The following is a 21,290-nucleotide window of genomic DNA, read 5'->3' as shown; positions in this document are numbered from 1 at the left end:
TGATCTGAAAAGAAAGTACGCGAATATACCTTCAAAAAATGATAAATAGCGTTTTATTGCATTGACAACTGCAAAGTGCAAGTTCAACAACAGCCTCTACAAATAGCGCGCGTTACAACACTACTACTTGGTACATACTTTTTGCTTCGGCACACTCTGAATCCAGATACTGATACAGGTTTCTTTTTAACGGACATCACTATCCGCCCACAAGTAATTATTCTGTTCGCGAGCATTCCGAACTGATAGCTAATTGAAAGTATATCAAACCAAAGACGTGAGAAAAATCGTCTTGCGGAAGCTCCCATTTGGCACGCACGTTTCTTTCATTAAGACTCCGGGGAATGCAGCTGCACCAGTCTACCGCTACTGGTAGTCGCTGCGTCTGAATTCATGATATATGCGTGCCAATACGATTAGTTACGGAAATGTTGCGAGTAATTGCTACGTTGAGAACGCCATAGAGATGCGATCGTCGGATTCCATCAAGAGTAAAACCTCGCTTGAAACTGAGATCGCGCTTCCGCCGCATCTATCACTGACATAATAGCCAATGATTTCCATCGACGATAGTTTTGTCGGTGACGCTTTAGCAACCCATTACTAATTAACCATCCTCGATATGATAAAAGGAGGACGGAATAGATGTAATGTATCAGATAATAATAAACTTGCATCGTTAATTCCGTCGTAAATTTCATCTTTGAAAGCTATACGCTGTCGTAGGAGGAATATGCTTTTACGTTCTGCATTAAGGCGCAATTACATCGTCGTAAATCGTATTATTACAATTTATCACTTACTAATTATCGGGCAGGGAAAGATTTGAAGGCAATATTTGCACGAGAATATTTTAAACACGACGACGCGTTCTTTATCGCAAAAATTCGTGGAGCTCGATCGTGTGTCGAGGGGATACGCCGTTTTACGCTGACTGCCAACGGTCCCAACATCCGGACGTACATGCGACACCGGCCACAAACATGGCTCTGTGTAGCCTGTCCGCCGGCGTATTAAATGCAGGCATAACCGTACGATATTACGGCCATTTCGCGCGAGCGAGCGTGGCCGCGCGAGCGCAAACGGGAACTGCAGCTCGAGCGGATGCACCTGCGGTAAGCGACGGGAAGACCACGGGCTCCTTGTCGACCCTGCCACCTTCGCCCTTGCCGTACCCCTCACCCCCTTCCGTACTTCCCTTCGACGTAAGGGCACGCGCGTGGGCAGGCGTGAAATATTACCGTACGAACGTTTTATGGACAGAAACGACACGCGCGAGCCCGCGCGCGCACAGTGGTGCGAGGTCGGGGTCCCGGCAAACCGATTAAAAGTACGAACACGGGACCCACGGATGATAATTAATTCACAGCGCTGCACTGCACCGCACGCACGACATTTTATCCGCTCGATTCGCACGACATTTAGCTTTCCTTAATTAGCTCCGAATTTTTTTCGAATACCATACTTCGCTCTCGAAAACAGCAGTAAACAACGTTTTCTAATGAATAATGTTGCCGCAGTAAAAAATTGCAACGTATATAGCAATTTATCTTCTCGGATAAGATTACTCTTGATTTAAATATAATTTTCGAGTTTTTTCCGAGACCGTGTATTTACATTTATGTTATATTTATGCTAAAAATTTTTTCTAACGAGATATTTATCTTATTTCCGTAATAAGTTGTACCTATAGTACAGAATTGATCTGTAAAAGGGCACAAAGCGGATTTCAGACAAGGCTCAAAAATGCAGTTTATCGCACGTTGCTCGAGAGTCATCTTTTTAATTGCACAGAACGTCGATCTTGATTATACCTGACGAAAAGAATGTCGCTCGGCGAAGGTCGACGCACTCGCCCTCTCTCCCTCTTTCTCTCTCTCTATCTCTGTCTCCGCGTTCACCCTATCCCTGTACTTATCCTTCGTGAGAGCCACTTTTATCGCGCGTCATACGCACACGCGTATTCATATGGATGTGCGGCTAAATTACGGACTTTCTTCCCGCGCGAGGACAACCGAGGATGGATCGCAGATCGATCACGCGGGACCCGTCCCACTCTCGGACGCGCGTTTAGCTTCCTCTCTGCCCCCCTTTCTTTTTTTTTTTTTACTTATTCTTGCCCCTCACGAAAGAGATACACGTCCCGAGCGGCCCCATAAGCAGCGCGGCAACGCAACGCGCAGATATACAAACGAGGATTCGTCTCGCCCGGCCGCGGGAACGGATTCAAGCGATTCCTTTTCGCTAATGAAGGAATCGTCGGTTCGACTTTGTAATTAACCCGCCACGAGCACGACAACCACGTCAATGAAACTCTCGTTACAGATATACACGAGGGCCTCTGTGTCTCTGTCTTCACAAACACGCGCGCTCTTCTTCCCTCTCGCTATCACCCCCTCTCTCTCTTTCTTATTACGTCTCGTCTCTCTCTCTCTCTCTCTTTCTGTCTCCCTCGTTCCCTTGCAGACTCCGAGATCACGGTTGCTCCCTCGGCACGGCCACGTCGCAGAAAGTAATTACAATAATGAATGTTTATTTTCGCAATCAGCTCGAGCGCGGTAGGTAGGTAGACGTACACCATTCCGTAAGGTAACTTCTCGGGTCTCTTTCTCAACCCCTGCGGCAAGGTGGTCCCTTACTCTTGGTTGGAGGCATCGACGTGCTTCGCCGATTGGTATACACGATTCCCTTCTCGTTGCCGATTTCCTTTTTGCCCGCCGACCGACGTTGACGGACGGACGAAACCGTACGACGCGACGCGACGGCGGGAGGAACCGTAGAATGTCTATCGAAACCATAAAATGTTTTCGTCGACAACGACAATTCATGTTCGAATTTCGTGCGATAAATGAACTAACTACGTGAAGCAAGATTGTTGATCATGAAAGCGGATTACAACTTCGAAAACAAACCCGCTCGTATCTATACGCTTGTTTTTACCGAACTGATAGCGGGGACGTTAATCATCACGACGTCGTACAACTTTGGAACGCAAAATGAGCCGGAATCAATTTCTGAATGAATCCAAATCGGCGCGATAAATGAACGTTCCACTCTTTTTTCACCAACGACAACGATACACGCGATTATTTATCCGTGCTCTTAGTCTCCGTTCTGTGCAACGCGACTTCTGGCCATTTATTCCCGCCGATTGCCCCGACGTATGTAAATTTACGAAGTCGTTAATTGCGGCGAACTTCTTTTGGATCTTCCCGGCCAGAAAAACCACTGCCATCGCTCCCAGGCATCCACGGCCGGCCACTTATGCCCTCGTGTACCGATCTTACGCACGAGCAGCTCACACATGTACATTCGAACGGTCACATTAATGACGATCAGCTGAGAATGTGAGGAAAGAGAGTCGATCTAGTAGTAACAGTTAACTTTTTTCATATATCTCTCCCAGAATTCAAATTTTGAAACTCGTGTAAATGATCGACGATCTAAGATTGATTCCATGAAATGCAATTTGTAAAACGCAACAAAAAAAAACGATCTTTAATCCCATTAAGCTGTGAGGACTAATAGTATCGTAATAGTTAATAAAAAAAAATACGCGGTCCATTTCTGTTGCAGTCGCGGTTCTCTACAATTTACTTTTGCGTCGGCGCCATTGCCACGCAACCGGAATCATTAAATGGACTTTTTCACTGATCTCATGTCGGATCGGTACATTAGCCGTAGTTGGAAAATCAATACCGGTTTTATCACCCATATCAATGGCCGCCGCATGCGTTCGAGAGTATCCATTACGAGCACAGGGTTGTTTCGCGTTGTCGGCTATGCAATTGTACCGACAAAACAAAAGCGGGCCCTATCAGCGGTATTGCGCCATTAATGGTCACCCGTCCCTTCTTTCTTGCTTCTGTTATGCGATAATCCACAGTGGCGGCGTTAGCTCGCCACACGTTATCCCTTTGTATCCATTAGCGCGAGAGGGTAAACTAAGAAATTGTAGTGACTGGCGTAATCAGAAAAGTACCATATGCTCTCTGCACAATGCAGCTCTGCAGCACGTAGGTAAGGAGAAAATTTATTTTAAGCGAAGAAGACAAAGCCCTTTGTTCAAAAAGTCCCGGAAGGTCATCGGTCGCAATCGCAATCTTCGAAAGTTTCCGTATTAATTGGAGACTCGATGTAAAAAATACCGTAAATGCCAAGAATCAAAGATTTTTGTAAGGATTTGATGGAAACTTGAACAATTAGACATACTAAAGTACTTTTGCAAAAAAACTCGCATAAGACCAAATTCAGAAAATTTAAATAACAGATCCATATTATCCTCACAAAATTTTTGATATTTGTGACAATAATGATAACGTATACGATAAGATAAAACGGCGAAATGATAATAGCTTATTTGCAGTGGATCTGGTATATCTCTTATCGCTTTCGCCAAAGAGTACGAGTATATAGACGTCTGCCGCACGTCTACGGGCGTGAATCATGAAATTTTAACCCTTCGCCAATATATTTTCGTGCGCTTTAATACACGATAAGCGGCGTATAAAAGCGGGGTAAAGCAACAGCCGTTACTCATCGGATGAAGATAACATAATTACGCTTGCATGAACCAGCCGGCATAAATAACAAGTACATGCATTTATGGATATTGCGGAGGGAGACCTCGAACTAATCCGCATTACAATACTACTGGGGAGGGAAGAGATTGAGAACACGGAATCGCGCGCATTCATAAATCTGTGGACACGCGGATAAATTATCCGTTTGGTAATTCGCGCGTCGACGATTTGGCGCACGAAAAGAACGCGTTAAATATATAACGATCCGCGAATACGAAAGAATACCTGTCCGTATGATTTAGCTGAGGAGTAAAAAGAGTACGCTTTTCATTCGGTCAAATACAACGAGGTTATATCGAGTCTCATAACAATACGCAATGACGGAGAGAATGCCACATTCCTTTCTACTTCGTAAGCCGTAAATCCCGGACGGGAGTCTCGTAAACTTCCGGTTCCCAATAATTCGACGTTCCTCCCGCTGCTGGCTGTCTGCAATATTTTATTCGCCTGTATTCCATCGTTTCTGCGAAAGTGCCAAGCGGCAGCGGCCGAGCAGTAAATGTCAAAATGCTCGAGCAGCTCGCCACGACGCGGTCTAAGCGTTGTGCGTGTCGCCGTGCGAGCTCCATTAGGCGAACGCGCGCGAGAGAGGTAGCTCGAGAACCGGGAGAGGGGGGGAACGAGAGACTTGCTACCAGTAGTGCACCTCTGCACTAAGCAATATGCATTCGAACCAGTTGCACCGGGCTCTGGCGAGGTCGGGGTGAACGCCCAACGACTTTAAAGAGAGCAACGCCGATGCGCCTCGCCCTGTCGGCCCCGCTTCTTGCACCGCCGTCGGCGTAAGGGTGCATTTGCACCGATTTCGCTGACTAGACCGACCGACTACAGTTGTATTTGCATCGGAATTATATTATGTCTAGAAATACGAAGTATATAGAAAACGTCGTAAAATCAATTTTAAAAATTTCTTATTGAAATAGATATAACAGAAAAATTAATAGATTATAATTTGTATAAATACGTGGTAATTTTCAATTTTTTATTTACCGATATTTCTCAAAAGAGATCTCGCGCATTTGCAGATGCACCACTAACACGATAAATCGTGGGATCAGTCAACACTTCGAAGACCGTTCAAAAAGGAGGACGACGATCAATATGTTATATCGATACGCGTATAATATTTATAGCTGGCGATAAAGCTTTAATGTAACATACAACAGAAGTTGGATCTATTTTTGAAAGTTGAATACGCGAACGAGTTGAGAAAATAATCGGATTCCTCTGATCATTGTTGTTCAATTTTATTGTGCATTCTCAAACGCAGTGATGTTTCTATATTATAAAACGTGTACGCAAGAATATGTACGTAATGCCAACACACATGCATATATCGCGTTCTTTTCACAAAGATTTATTAGTCTCATTAATTTATTGGTAGATCCATAGACTATTTTTTATAACACAAACGTGATACATATATATCAAACTGATAGCTAACGTGAAATTATTTTACCCCGCTCACACGAGGGATAAACGAACTGTCAAGTATCCAGGCAGGTGGCGATAAAGCGGATTATAGAGGACGTGTCGATGGATCGGGGCATTACGTACGACCACACTTCGCGGCTGACTGGTCAGTGGGAATGCGCCCTAACGCGTTGCATCCGATTCATCTCCCGGAGGCCAGAGACACACATCGAGAGCATATGCGATACGATTCGCGGCGCGTCCGGACCGATGGCGAGATTAATGGAAGATATCAGCGATGAGCGCGCGCTTTAATCAACGAAATTGGTGAGTGCATAAAGTCCACACGATGTAGCACATTCCGGACGAACGGTGGAGAGGAGAGCGTACAGAAGAGAGGATCAGAGCGAAACGTGAGAAAGTGAGAGAACGATCCCGATATATCCTACCAGCGAAAGATAGTGCGCGTCACCGTGGCGTTTTTATGCGAATATGTGTATTTTACAAAATATAAAAATAAAAATACAAACATGGAAAGCACGATGGCAGAGACGGATAAGAACGCGGAGAAACGGACGCAATATAACAAGAATAACAGGATATGGCGTAAGACGTCGATGATATCGGCAACCACGCCGACACACCGCCAGGTATTGATCGAGGAAGGAAGAGAGATGAAATGACGATAGTTAGATTCAGGTGCGCGAAAGGAGATAATGAGAGGTGATAGCGCGAAACCATATGAAACGGTTACTGTTAAACTGGCTGAGCGGAAGCTGGCGTATACCATTCCCTTTTAATAAAATTCCGATTTCAAATTGAATTTCATAGGCGAAACGTCACGACCGTAAATACAATCCATACGCGCGTGCTCGCGCGTGTGCGCGCGTATACGTTATCCGCAAATCTTTTCCCAATGATAGATACAGTTGTCCGAGTGCAGTAAACCGTAAACGTTTAAATCAAGAACGACCTATTAGATCGATAGATTGTTATTCGTGCGACAGCGAGTCGCGAACATGAGTTAGAAAATGCGGAGCAGATGTCCATAGGTGCAGACCTCGTTACCATATCGGGCTAGCGAGTAAAAACATGTTCGCTGATAACGTTGTGACTAGCAACGTTTCGCCTGACAATGTATGATAATTAAACTAGTCAACGGTTTGCTGTCAACTGTTACAACGTGAGTTACATTGCTAATTAGCAATTCAGTTCATTCTTTCGCCGTTATCTTGAAACTTTGTACAATTATTGCCTATATTCGTTACATGTACCTATACCTCAGAGTCGATTTAGAGCCTAAAATTAAGCTACTATCAACCTTAATAACCGTACATCAAGTGCCCGCAGTGAAAATTAAGATTTATTGTAATCTCATCATTATGGATTATTAAGAAATTCCAATGCCGTTACGAATTCCTTCCCGTTGCATCTCGTGGAGAACGAAATTTCACAGCCCGGCAATGGAGCCGATCTAATTCCGCATAAAGTCCAGGGGAAGCGAATTCCTCAGGGCTTGATAGGCCCCTTGATAAACGCCCCGTGTTGCAGCCGTATAAAGATGCACGGGCGCAGGTATGAAAAAAGATTCACTTTTCGGGCGTCGATAAACTTCGGTCCACCGCGCGCAACACGACATCCCGCGAGACAGAACGAGACGGGACGAGACGAGATGAGACGATGCGAGGCACTTCGCAAATCGACAGAAGCAAAAAGCGGCCGGGTCGAGTTATTTTCTTAAACACGTCTTAAATTCCAGCTAATAATTGAGCAGCTGAACGCCTGGGCGGGGATACTGGAATTATGCAAATCACGTCAGATCGGGATCGTGTCCCGAGGGCGCGATGTCCAAGAAGAAGGAGGGTGGAGAAGACGGTTCGGGAAGAGAGCGCGCGCAACAACGAGCGGAGCAGCGGAAGGAGACGAGGAGGACGAGATGAATCGAGCGGAGGAAAAGAGAGAGGAAGAGAAGAAGCGAGACGGAGAGCGACGAGGATGTGCATACCGCAGAAGGGAGAAAGAGCGCGTGCATGTACACATGTGCGTATGTATACACGCGAAGGGAGACTCGCCCTATTGTGATTGCTATACCCACGGGCGATATGTTCCTCCAGTGTGCCGTCTCATGCCGACCCGCAACCAAACCCGAGCGGACTCATCCTACTGTTCGCTCTCGTCCCAGCAACGGAGCAACAGGTTGCACAACCTTCCACCTGCCCTCTTGTTTGCCGCCCGCCATACATGCTGCACACGGCCGTATATACCCTTTGTACGAACGGTCAGCCAAAGAACAGAAAGAAAGAGAGAGTAGAGGGTGAGCTTAACCACGGGTAGTACAGTATATAAAAAGTGTTCGACAAGAACGTACCGCGAGAGAAAAAAAGGAACCACTGATTTAAGAAAGGATTGTCAACGTTTGGAAACAGATAAAGAAACATGTTTTAAATTAAAAGATTGTCTGTATTCTTTTAGCACAGGTTCTTTGATTTAGCTCTAGAAATATAAGAAAATGTGTAATGTAAGCCCGCAAAATTGTTTGTAAGTATATATACATATACACACATATGTATAGAATTATCATAAAATATGATATAAATATTTCTTATACATAAGTAAATCGTAAATAAAATGTAATATATCAGGTGTCAGAAACGGCAATTTTCTTTCAAAATGAATACAATCTTACAACATGTCTATACCGAGCGAAACCGCAAACTATTTCAGAAATAACTATAATCGCAGATCTTTGTCATGTGTTGGTTGCATTTCCTGGGGCTTCGATAAGCTTTGCTACAATGCACAGCTATCGCGGTAATGACGCACAGAAATAAGCGACCTCGCGATAAAACCTCGCGATAGCGGGACTGTTTTCCATTTTTACGAAACTTTGATCGAAATCGTATTCCATTATCGCCTGTTATTATAAAACTAGCAAAATTGTAGACACATACCTATTAAAATATCATTAGCGAAACACCAGAGACAAATCATCTGTTGTTATTTAGAAAATTCAAAAAGCACGACAATCGGCGCCAATTGTTTCGCGAGAATTTACCTAGAGCGCGAGAAACGAACGAGCGCAGGATGTAATGCACGACGTGTCGCGAAGAAGAGAAACGCGCGAGAAATCATCATTGGCGCTAAGAAAAGCACGCGGGGTAACACACGGTTATGACGTTCCGCCTGAGCGGCAGCTGATTTTTTGCGAGGCACCGATGCACGACGAGGAACGTCGCGGAGATGGTGACGGAAGTGCTGTCCGGCTAGAGAGAGATAACGAGGGGGATAGGGATAGATGATGATCGGCGACGAAACGAGATTTATTTTACGAGAGTAACGACCAAGAAGCCGGCCGAGAACTCGAAGCCGCCACCGAGCATCGCGAGTGCAGCCTCCCCGAGGAGGAGGCCATGGAACCGTGCCTCTCGACCTTCGTTTTTCCCTTCTTTCTCACCTACGGCAGGAAGAGAGAGGAGATGGCGGACGAAGGGGACCCGCAACAAGATCGACGCACGACGCGGTACGCCGCGAAGGCGTGGTCGGTGGACAAGATCGCATCTTCGTGGAACGAAGACAGGCTTTTAAAAAAAAGGATAGAGAGGGAGAGAGAGGGAGGCATGAAGAGAGGTAGGATGAAAGAGGAAGAGACGCGATCGAAACGTCGAGTGCGAAGGAGCGACTGTAGAACGATGGCACGAAAGCGATTCTGAAAATTGGGGCGAGAGGTATGCTACCTGTAGGCTTGCGATCGGGAGAAGCCCGAAAAAAAGTATCAAAAGTCACGCCGAGCTGTTAAGAGAAGTGCAACAGCTCGTTTATAGGGACTATACGCAGGTGTATACTTTTCTGAGGTGATTTTGAATTCACTTATAAAATGTAAACGAGTTTTTAAGACGAAAAAGAGCTCGTGCCACTGCCTTCGTTTCCAAGCGCCCTATACACGTAACTCTATTTGTTTTTCGCGGCGGAAGTGGATTAAATAAAAATAGCCAAACGTCTCGCGCGCGGCTATTTCGGAATATTCCGAGCGACGCACGGAAATATAGATCTATCCTTTCCAGATGGAGAGAATCGCCGCGATATCGGTAATATCCAATATCTTATCAATTGTATATTCGATGCCAAAAGTCACGCCACAGTCCGTTCACCTTCGCGCGCCATAAGGGGAAAACGAAGCAGAAAACGATCGAGAAATCCGAGAGGAAAAATGAAATCGACGAATAGCGGGGAAAGAGGGAACACGTCCGGAGGGAAACGCGCGCGCGGCGAGTACGGATGCGCCATCGCGATGTAGACATTATAGGCATCGTCGCCGTGCAATAGGTATACGGCCGCGCGAACGTTTCGTGGCCGCGCCGTAAACGTGGCGCGATATCAACGGCGGCTCGCGGAGCAGAGGTCAGAGATAAAAGGCCGAGATAAGGGGTACCTCGGACTCGCAGGTGAACGAAGTGTAAGCGAGTCCGATAACCGGCTATCTTATCTACTCACTACCACGATACAGCGCGCGGCCGAGGCCGCGATAGACCATCGAGGTGAATTCTAACGGCCGGGCGTTCGCGCCCGTAAAGCCCGCTCGTAGGAAAGCTAACGACCGCCGTATTGTTTCGCAATGACGATGGTCGTCGCGCGGGATAGGATGAGGACGCGAGAAGAACGCGCGTCGGCGACGATGCAACCCGCGCGTCTCGTTAAAAGGCATCGAGACGTCCGGAGGCGTTCGCCTCCGATCGACCGGACGATTATGAATGTGCACATTGAGCCGGGGAGGGCATCGATGCCGACCTCGCGACGATCGATACGCGCCTTCGCCGATCGGCAGGCTTTGTTTGCAACGATTGTTTTCGCCTGATCGGAAGCGGACATCCGATCGGCGAGATACGTTGCAGAATATGTTGCATGTCCAAGAATCAGATACGGGCGGGAACGCAAAAGCGTCCTCGGCGAGGCACTCTCGTGTCTCTCCCTCCGCAACGCACCATTCGAAGCTATATTTTTTCCAACAGTTTATAATTACGCGGTAAAAAGTTGTTGAAAAGTTCTGCGTTTGTTACGTAAATACTTTTTTACGTTAAATATAGCATATGTAATTTTACCGCCTTACAAGTTACGCAGCAAGAAGAACGCGATGCAATAAAGAGAGCACGTACCGCAAACCATTTCGTATTTTTCATATTCCTATATAGATATTATCGCGAACGTACAAAGTCCACTAATACGGTACTCATCGTTAGATTGTTTCGATCCGATGTAGAATATCTTGATTGGGCCCGCGCGCGTACGTTTTGACGAAGGGAACAATTCTGCGGCTCGTTTACAATATAAAGTGTCATTTTGCTAAAGCGTAATGGCACGATTCGTCTCTGTCAGACGAGCGACAGTTACCTCAAACCCGCGGGATAATGTTGCGTCCGGGTCGACGTTTTCTTTTGATCCGCGTATATATACGCGCGTAAATGCGCGTGTGTGCGTAAATATACGCAATACGTAATCATACCGTGATATTTCTAATGGCGGACTACGAGACTCCGTCATTTGCGGTTACAGTTGACGTTCCAGTTACATCGCGCAAGCGCTTTTCTATCTCGTTGGTAATAAACCCGTTTGTGATAAAGGGTGAAACAAAGTGTATGTATTTTCGCGTCTTGAGAGCGTAACGTGTAATTATAATATCTCACGTTTAACGAGATGTTAGCCGTAAGCGTCATTTCAATGCTACATCTCGCTTCTCGCAGTTCCTTATATATACGTAAATGAAAAATGTTTTCCCGAAAGGGGAAACATATACTTCTGCACATTTATACGTACAGAAAGCGGTTAAATGTTTTATATTCTTTACCCTCGCATAGAATCGATATGTAATAATTTACGATCATTATCTATTGCTCGAAACAACTCGAAACTATCTGAACAACTCGCTAATTGAATTTAAGTAGAATATAGTGTGAACGTAATCTATATTTTTCAAACGTCTATAAAATATCTGACAAAAAAATGACGGAAATTATAAGATTGCGAGAAATCGATCAATGTTGGCTCATTCGATCAAAGTTCGATTGTAAAGAGCTTAAACTTCTTCGCTAGACTGTACTCCGCGCTCGCGGTCTCTATTTCAGCGCGAGTTCCGCTATCAGCAGTCTGTACTTCCGGTGGTCGCCGTCTCTGCGCTTCTACGTAGAAACTCAAGGAGAGATTACACTCCACGAGATACGCGCGTACTTAATACTGAAAATATTTAGCGTGCCTGCGCCTTTCGACGATCCACGCGTCCCGGTGCAATTTCGCGTTACGGTGCCTGATCAACGGATATGCGGGATGAGAAACGGTTTAAAAATAGCACGACACGCCGCTACGTTCCGAATTCATAGAACGCGGCAGAAGAAATGTGACGGGACGAGCGCGAATTAACACGTGGTTTCCATAGAAGAGTCAATGCTCGGGATAATCTCGAAACTGGAAACCACGAGGCGATCGAATTATGTTCCCCAAGAAAAAAATCGTCAAATGGCGTAAATAACAATTTTCATCAACAATAAAACCAACTCGAAATGGCAAAAGAATTATAGACATGTGTGTGTGTAAATTATACTTTTCAATCACGTAAATACTTAGATATAAACATGAGCCATTTAATTTAAATAAAAGAACTCGGAAGTCTCCACAGATAGTCGATTTAAAGTATTATTAAAATATTATTGTGATTATTATACAACATAGTTGTATTTCTCGATTTAATCTCGCATTTCGTATTTAACGTCGAATGTAGCGATCCTCAACGTGATAGCGCGAAATCCAAGCGGCAAATACACAACGTATAAACAAAGCCCTCGATAAATAACGCGCTCGTATCAATTTTTTTCACGATCTGAAATCTAAACGATCCCAGGCAAAGTTCACGCTATCGCATGAAGATACCAATAGCATCATAAATGATGAGTCAACGAGGCAAAATATCAGGTTTTGTAATCATGATCTGGTAATCATGATCTTGCATATATTATAAATTAGCAACAAATCTCTTACCAAATCGGCGTCGATACAGACGTCGTCGTCGTCGTCGTCGTCCCCCGGAGATCAGATCAGGTGGAGCGGCGTTGCGCTGCGGGCCATTCCGCGCGATCGACACCCCTATCGATCCGTCCGATGGTCCGATCCGTTCACACACACACACACAAGTCGTCGCACAGCCACCGGACCGCGGGGATCACGTGATCCGTGGTAGCCAGGCGCCGGATGCAGGCCGCTCCGGCTCCGGCTCCGGCTCCGGCACACGGGATGCACTCGCGCGCGAAGACGCTCGACTTCCACGCGCGCGCGCACGCTAGGCGAGCGACACGACACGATTCGCACGGAATTCCGCCGCGTCCTATCGTTGCTACCGTCGTCGACGTCGTCGTCGTCGACGCAGACGGCAGGCACGGCGTACGCGAGGCGACGATTGTCGCGGTTGCACGCGCGAGATTGTACTGACGGCGGCGTGTGCGAGAGCCGCGGCGCGCCGACGGCGGCGGCGGATCGCGATTTCGAAGGTGCGCGTGGATAAGAACGTTACACGCGACGCACGTGACCGCGCGCCGCGACCGATCATCGGTCTGTCCGCGCGGTACGACGTACTACGCGGTGCGACGCGACGTGTAAACAAAGGCGCCCCGCGATTTCCGTGTCCTCACTGTCCTCCCGCCGGAGCTCGGCGTCGTCGCCCGGTAATCGCGACGTCGCGGCCGAACTTCGACGCGACGCACGCGATGAATAATGGCGGATTCGAGACTGTCAATGTTGCACCGCGGCTATGTTCACTTCGCGAATGTTCTCCAGCACTGTCGAATTCTCGGGTTAGATTTGGCTGACGCGCCGCGCACTCCGAGTTCCGCGCGCGACACCTCGGAACACATAACCTTCGTTATGACGTCGCCATGCGTCCGTTTACCGTGTCGAGAATATCTCCGGTTTTGTTCGTACTTTGCGCTATTGCTCCGCACTGTCTCGTTTTCACTCCGAATACTCCGATTAGCTCTAACCGACGCCATGACGCCATGACACACGGACGCAACGGACGCGACTATCTTCAGGTGGCAAGGCATTTCCCGACTTCCCGTAGTTCCCGTCTTCTTCTAGCGCGGTCTATTCAAGTAGAGTAAATAGACTAATGTCCTTTATTTTGACAAATGTTGCCCTCGATAGGTTTTTTTGAGCAAACAAATAATCTTGTTCAATTATCGAGCTATCGTTTAAATGCCGTTTTTCCTTTGGAGAACATTTAGGCGTTCCTGTACTGCGTATCAAGTGGAAATGGAAATTAATTATTTTGTAATTATTATCTTAGCGCAGCTTACTAAATTTGTAAAAAGTAAAAAGTATACAAAATTCACACGATATTATTGTTATAGGTTACCAAGATTCAATCTCTGGACCAAATAGTCTTTTCTCTAATTGATGATGTCTTATAACAGGCCTGTTTCACTTATTATTAATTATTTTCTTGTCATTAGACTAACTCAATGTTTCGCCCCTCGCATTATTGTTAATTGTAATCTAAACATACGTTTGCTTTAAAAATTGCGAACATGACTAATTGTATAAGTAGAGGAATTTAATAAAAAAAATTATTATATGAATTCAGCAATAAATTATTGTATAGAGTTTCGGTGCTATCTCTCTCAATTATGCAACTTTTAATTAACGCACAATATTATTGCACAAGATTATTTTACAAAATAATAAATTAGTGCAAATATTTTTGTTTCGTAACTCTAGTATAAAATGGCTCAGAAATATCATCGACAGTTTTTGATCTCGTAACATCAATGAAAATATTTTCGTTAATCAGGCACACGTAATTACCGCACTATAACTACTCTAAGGGTATATCCAGATAAATTTGCATAGGTGCATAAGCATATATGCATAAGGAAATGGATTGGTCTATACTCTATTTTCTTATGCACATGCATGTGCATATGGACCAATAAATTTTTTTATGCTTATGTTTATGCGCTATGCAAGTTTGTCTGGATAGACACTAACGAGGATATTATTAATTTCGACATGTCAACGATCGTTACCTTCGCGAATGATAGCCGACATTAAAACGTCTTAACGCGGCGAAGAAAACGCATGTTTAGGTTACAATTAACAATAATGGAAGGTAAAAAAATCGTGACTCTCATAATTCATGACTCTCGTTTGTCGTTACCGTTACTATAAATACGATCTCATAGGGCATAGGAAAACGACGATCTCGCATAATTGAAGAGTCGATATTGTATAACTGCAATAAGTATAACTATATAAATTCAAATCACCACCACTAACGTTACACGTTTTGCACGAGGCGATAAGAGAATGAAAAAGTATATCCTCGTAAAAATTAAATTACATCCGCGTGAATTATTATTCTTCATTGCAAATGATATAGGTACAATTCTTTGACGAAAAATTGTAGAATTAAATTGAAGGTAGATTTCAAACTTAATGTAACTTATTCGCGTCGAAAAATTGTGTGTACGCGGTAAAGGAAACATTATCAACACGCGGGACACCGTAAATATTTAGATAAGATAAGATGTTTGTGTCTAAGGTGTCAGCTGGTCGCAGTCACGGTGTAACTGCTGATGCGTACAAAATACGATCCTCTCACGGGATGAGAGATCGGATCATCTTGAGAACGACTTCTCGACAGAATCGCCGAACCGCCAGCGAGACGCCGCGCCGAGGAAATCGTCAAATATGATCCGATCTCGGCATCGCGTGCGCGAGCGCGCGCGAACGCATCTTAAATTACGGGGCATTAGCCGAGATCTGAATTACTGGTTAACACCGATTGTTGTGTCAGGAACGCGGCGTACGGCGAATATAAAAACGGGCCTGCCGCAAGTGTATCGCGGTAGTTAAGGCGTATCGAGCCACGGGAGGAGAGGACGATGTGGAAAGAGACGGTGGTTAATCGCGTGGTAGTGCAGTGGTGACGGGGTGGTAGCGTAGCTATGGGCAGCCATGCGGAATGGTAGCAGAAACGACATCCAGGTTTTCATGTTATGAAGGAGGTAGAAGGATATAATAAATCCCCCGACCGATAGAAACGATTCGTGGCTCAATTGAGGGAAGCTGAACTCTGAAAGTCTTGCGCCGTCTCCTCTCGTCACTCTTGACATTATGAAGCTGAGCTTTACGTATTAAGAAAATGAAATGGAGTGTCTTCAACTAAACTCGACAAATAAATATTAATTTTTTAATATAATGGGTGTAACAAGTGCGATTTTTTTCTCTCATTGAATTTACGCAACATAAATTTTTAAAGGCGACAATTATAATAGACTACGAGATGACGTGTGTTTATTTTCGAATGACATTCTCTCGGATCTTTTTTAAACGAGGGCGCGGTGAAGATTTTGCGTCACTAAACGGGTTTGAAAGATACCTCGGCGAAGATGCATAAATAAATAAATATTAATCGGCGCAGCGTAGGATGTGACGAGATACGTAGATCGACTTATCTCAATGTCAATGTTGCCAAGCCCACTCCGGTTACATTCATTAGGCTCATTAATATCCGATAAGCGTGGGAGATTATGAATACCCTTCACGTGGATTCTCGTTTGATCGATGGATACTTCGAAAATCCATCGGCGCCCTATCGCCCTATCGATCACCCGTCCATAATTAAGAACCGTTCGGCTTGATATACCAGGGAGATTATTAGAAAAAATCTGTTCGCTCCCAGCGCGATTATATACAAACTCATCTCGGTCAATTATTATTTTAATTGTATTACCCAATGAAATATATGACGGTGAACATTTCCGGTCAGTAATTCCTCGAGGAAAGCGCGCACATTCTCGCGTTACAAGTCGCGAGTGCTCTGTTGCTTCGAGAAAAACGTCTCGTCTATTTTTCACATGTTTGCATCAGCGGAACGTAAAATCTCGAGCAGCGCGAAAACCTCGCAGTCTTCTTGCGACGACGGACGGCTCGCCGGCCTTCCTAATTAAGTCGCGCGCGCGTTCGAAGCGTTGTTAGTGCATCGCGCGTCAGACTCACGACGGTAAAGGACCGTCCTCCCCGGGGATAAGGCGGCCACCATTAAAGTCGACGCCGTTGCGCCGTGGAAAATATCGCGCGGCGTCGCATAAATATCGCGAGCGCAAGAGCCAATAATAAAATCGTAAAAGTGGCTCAGAGGTTCAAAAGAGAAGGCGCGCCTCTCGGCGAGGTCGGTCCCTCGTCGTTCCTCCTCGTTCAGCTCTGGAACGCTCCGCGATATTTAAGCGGACTCGCTCGCTCCCGCTCGCTAATGACGCGGCGGCGGCGGCTTTTGCTCGCGCGAGCGAGAAGACTCGTTAAAGCTTCCTCCTCCTGCTCGCCCGGCCGGCTTCCTCTACGCGGATATGTTGGTACACGGGAGCGCGCGCGTAAAACACGCATACACGCGCGTACGCGTATTTCGCGCGGCGAAGCTCGACCTCGGCCGCTCCAATTCACCCGTTAATTGGGCGACATTTTCGCCGTGCGCCTTTTTTACGCTCCTGGCCTATCTCAACGAGCCTCCCTCGAATGCCCGTCAGGGCATAAATTACGGCGATTACCGGCCGGCCACTGGGGTACGCGCTCTCGTTCTCTCTTTCTCTTTCTCTCTCCTCTCGCCTCTTAAGAGCCGATTCGGCTTAAGCTAATTATCGGCTTCCCGTGCAAGTTTCCGCCGTTTCTATCGGGCTCTTTCGAGGACCGACGCCACTGATAGAGAAATAAACGTTCGCGTTATGGCCTCGATCGTTAATACCCTTCTGGCGAATCGCTGCTCATCGCGCGCGACTCGATGTGGCGCTTAAAAGCGCTCTCGCTACTGGTATTCGATCGGAGATCGTCGGCCCAGATTGCGCAATTTTTTTGTCTTCCTATAATCGCGCTCTATAATCGCGCCTTAACGCCGGCTATCGACGTGAAAGAAAAAACGATGCGTGCGCGACGTACGACATGTACTCAACAGGTGCACGCGGACATAACGCGGGGAGAGCCGCGTTAGCGGATTAGCATAAAAATTTGTGATAGAGCGGCTACATCGTATAGGATGCGCTATCTCGATCCTATACGAACGGGCGAATAGCAACGAGCGACGATGCAAAACCTGCCGGGCCGGGCGAGTAAGAACTTTATATCCTGGAAGCGTGCAGGTTCGTCGCGTAACGAAGTTGAGAATTTACGAGGTTTTATCGAGAAAGCCGAGCAAAATCGTGCCGAGGCTAGGGAATTGCTCGCGCCAACACGTTCGCGTGCTCCATCGTGCTCGGAGTCGGAGCGATTCGCTCAAATCGCAAAAGGTATAGACCTGTCTCGAGAAAATTGTAAAACACTACAGTTTGTCGTGTCCGACCGCTGTGACAGATCCATCGCAGGAGGAGAAGTCCACGAGATAAACGAGTAAAGCGAATCGCATACAGACGGAACGTTGCGTTGATGCGCGAATCAAGTAGAGCATTTATTTCGCATCAAGCGCAATAGGGAGATCAATTCGCTATTAGAGAGATATCCGTGGCGAATCGAAAATTAATTCACGATACACGAGGTAAAGCAACATATCTTATGAAAGATGCAATGGAGATATGCAGCTAGCATATCTCTGCTCGAGAGCGAATTAGATATGCTGGAAGAATATAAAAATATTCTAGTTAGCAAAAATCATTTTCATGATATTTTCAAAGCGCTAAAGTATTCGTATCCGATCAGAGTAACTTTGACATTTCCAGCAACATTTCTGACTATGATTAATTACCATGATATTTTAAATGTTCAAGTATTGATAACTATGAAATCATTCGTCTAGTTCTTCTATATATTCCTTAGACTTGTAGCCTCCCGTATCCCGTATCCTTACGTTTCCCGCACACGCGCCGCCTCGGGAGGGAGACTTACATCTTACGATTACCCGCAATGGTATCAATGAAAGCTAATGGATCCTCTGTCGCTTTCTATTAGGGATACTGTCGGCGTGCAATCGCGCGCACGGCAAAAACGTTCGCGGACATAGGTGGACGCGCGCGGCAGGACGGAACGCGGAGTATCCTGAATAACAGCGCGCTTTTTTTCGGCGCACGCGCTTCTGCGTGCGGCGCGTACGTATATATATCTCGAGACGACACATAAATTTATCGCGAGGCTGATCAGCGCTAATAAGCCACGCGCTGTCCTCGAACGAACGCGCGCCCGCGACCAGTTTCCCGATATAAGCGGCATTTCTCATCGGACCGAGCCGATCCCTCTTGTTCCGCTAGTGGAGGTGCCACGCCAGACGCGCTATACCTCCGCGTGACTTGTCCGATGCCTCTCGGAACGGTAGCTCGTCCGAGACGCAAGACGACAAACTCGTTTTTCGTACCCACCATTCAAACCGCTTTGCCACTCGCGATCTCGGCGAGCGTGCATCAATTACTCGCGAGAGCTGATGCGATCTCATAACGAATAACCCGCTCTTGTACATATTTTATATACCTGGTTAAATTTAAAAGATATTAATCCCACCTACAAAAAAGGTAAAATCTGAACAGTATCGAAGTTACTTTTTTATCGTCAACGTGTATTAAACGTCGAATAAAAAATTCATAGAAATACATAACTTATACGTGCCTTTGTAATTTAGAAATCTGCATTTCACAAAAATGCTATCAAGAAAGCTTTAGATTTTTCTCATAACTCGATATTATCGCACGTTATCTTAATTAATCATTTACACGCTAGAATCTAAAAATTCTTCCTACGTAATTGCAATTTACTTCACTTCTTTATCGCGACCACTTCTTGCTCGCAGCTCTTGATATATTCGTGCAATTTTATCGCGGCCGATGAAGACACGCGAGTACCACTAAAAAATGAGGTACGCTCTACCAATTACTCCGGCGAACGTCCTCGTTCCGTCATGAGCCACGGCGACAAGGGTTCGCCGCTCGACCGTTCACTCGCAGCATCCGACGACACGGCGCGTCCAATGCTATCCATTCAAACCGCCGCGGAGTGAAACGAAGGTAATCGAGCGCGTCTGCGGAACATACCGTGCACCGGTTGCCTGCACGCACGTAAACGTCCCGGGTGCCTCTCCTCCGGGACGCCGCGCCGCGCCGTCCTCCGCCACCGGGAGAGGACGATCGGGGGCCCCACCGCCCGTCACGACGCTTTTCCGCGGGCGGTGAAGCCCGAAGCGGGCGAGAACAGAGCCGCAATTTGCGTAATTGCGATGCATCCTTCCCCTGCATCCGCGACAGGACGTCTCCCGCGGCCCTGGACCGTCCCTCGTCTCCCCTCGTTCTCCATCCCCTTGTCTCTGTCTTCGTCTCGCTCGTCCCTCCCCCCGTTCCCCCGATTCCTGTATTTTACGAGCGCTATAGATGGAAATTTCGCGGCCATTTCGAAGCCATGCTCTTTATCCCTCGAGCCACTGCGGCACGACGGCAACGTCAATTAGTTGCATTCACGCCTCGCCCCCGTTCCCTTCGCAGATGCGGCCAGGGGTGTGATTTCCGACGACGGTAATCGTGATTCCGGCCGCACCGTGATGCCGATCGGAGACGATAGGTGAAAAGGGGAAAGACGGACGGTATATACGCGCGTCGTCCACGCCTATTTACCGGGGCGCAGCACACTGAAATCTGCATAATAATATTATAATTCACAGAACGAGATATATCCTCGCGCTCGATGATCCGGCCGCGGGGATGAATGGCGCGCGCGCTCAACGAAAACGCGCGATGTCCGCGCGGCGTGGTATTAATTTTATTTATGGAGGATGTACCGCGCAACAGAGTAGTAATTCTGATAAGACGAACGTGCGAGTCGCGACGCGAAGTATAGCGCTGCTTCTCGCATGCGAGTTATTCGCGGCAAGTTGAAATTCTTACGACACGAAACGAGGGTCTTGTCCTCTGTTTATCACGCTATTGAAAAAGGACAGCGCGTCTAGCTGATTTCATTCAAGTTTCTCCTGCGTTAGTTAAATATTATATGCTGTATTTTGTGATCATTCTTGATCGTGCCATTTAACTATAGCAATATATTTTACGTCAATTTTCGCATATCTTTCATTCTAATTATTTATATAAATTCACAGAACATGGTATAATAAATGATAGAACTTTAGAATCCCCACGGACACATTATCCCCTATAGAGCCTAAATCGATTTTTGAAAAACCGGTAATTACGCTATCAACCTAATCAAATGCACGCGTAAGTATTCGAATCGCGGGCCAGCGGGACGTGCGTTGCACCGCAAATTGGATGCACATATTTTACGGCGAGCGCGAGTGATTTA

The sequence above is a fragment of the Temnothorax longispinosus genome, chromosome 7 (genome assembly GCF_030848805.1).
Source record: "Temnothorax longispinosus isolate EJ_2023e chromosome 7, Tlon_JGU_v1, whole genome shotgun sequence".
In the NCBI taxonomy this organism is placed as follows: Eukaryota; Metazoa; Arthropoda; class Insecta; order Hymenoptera; family Formicidae; genus Temnothorax; species Temnothorax longispinosus.
This window is presented reverse-complemented; position numbering follows the sequence as displayed.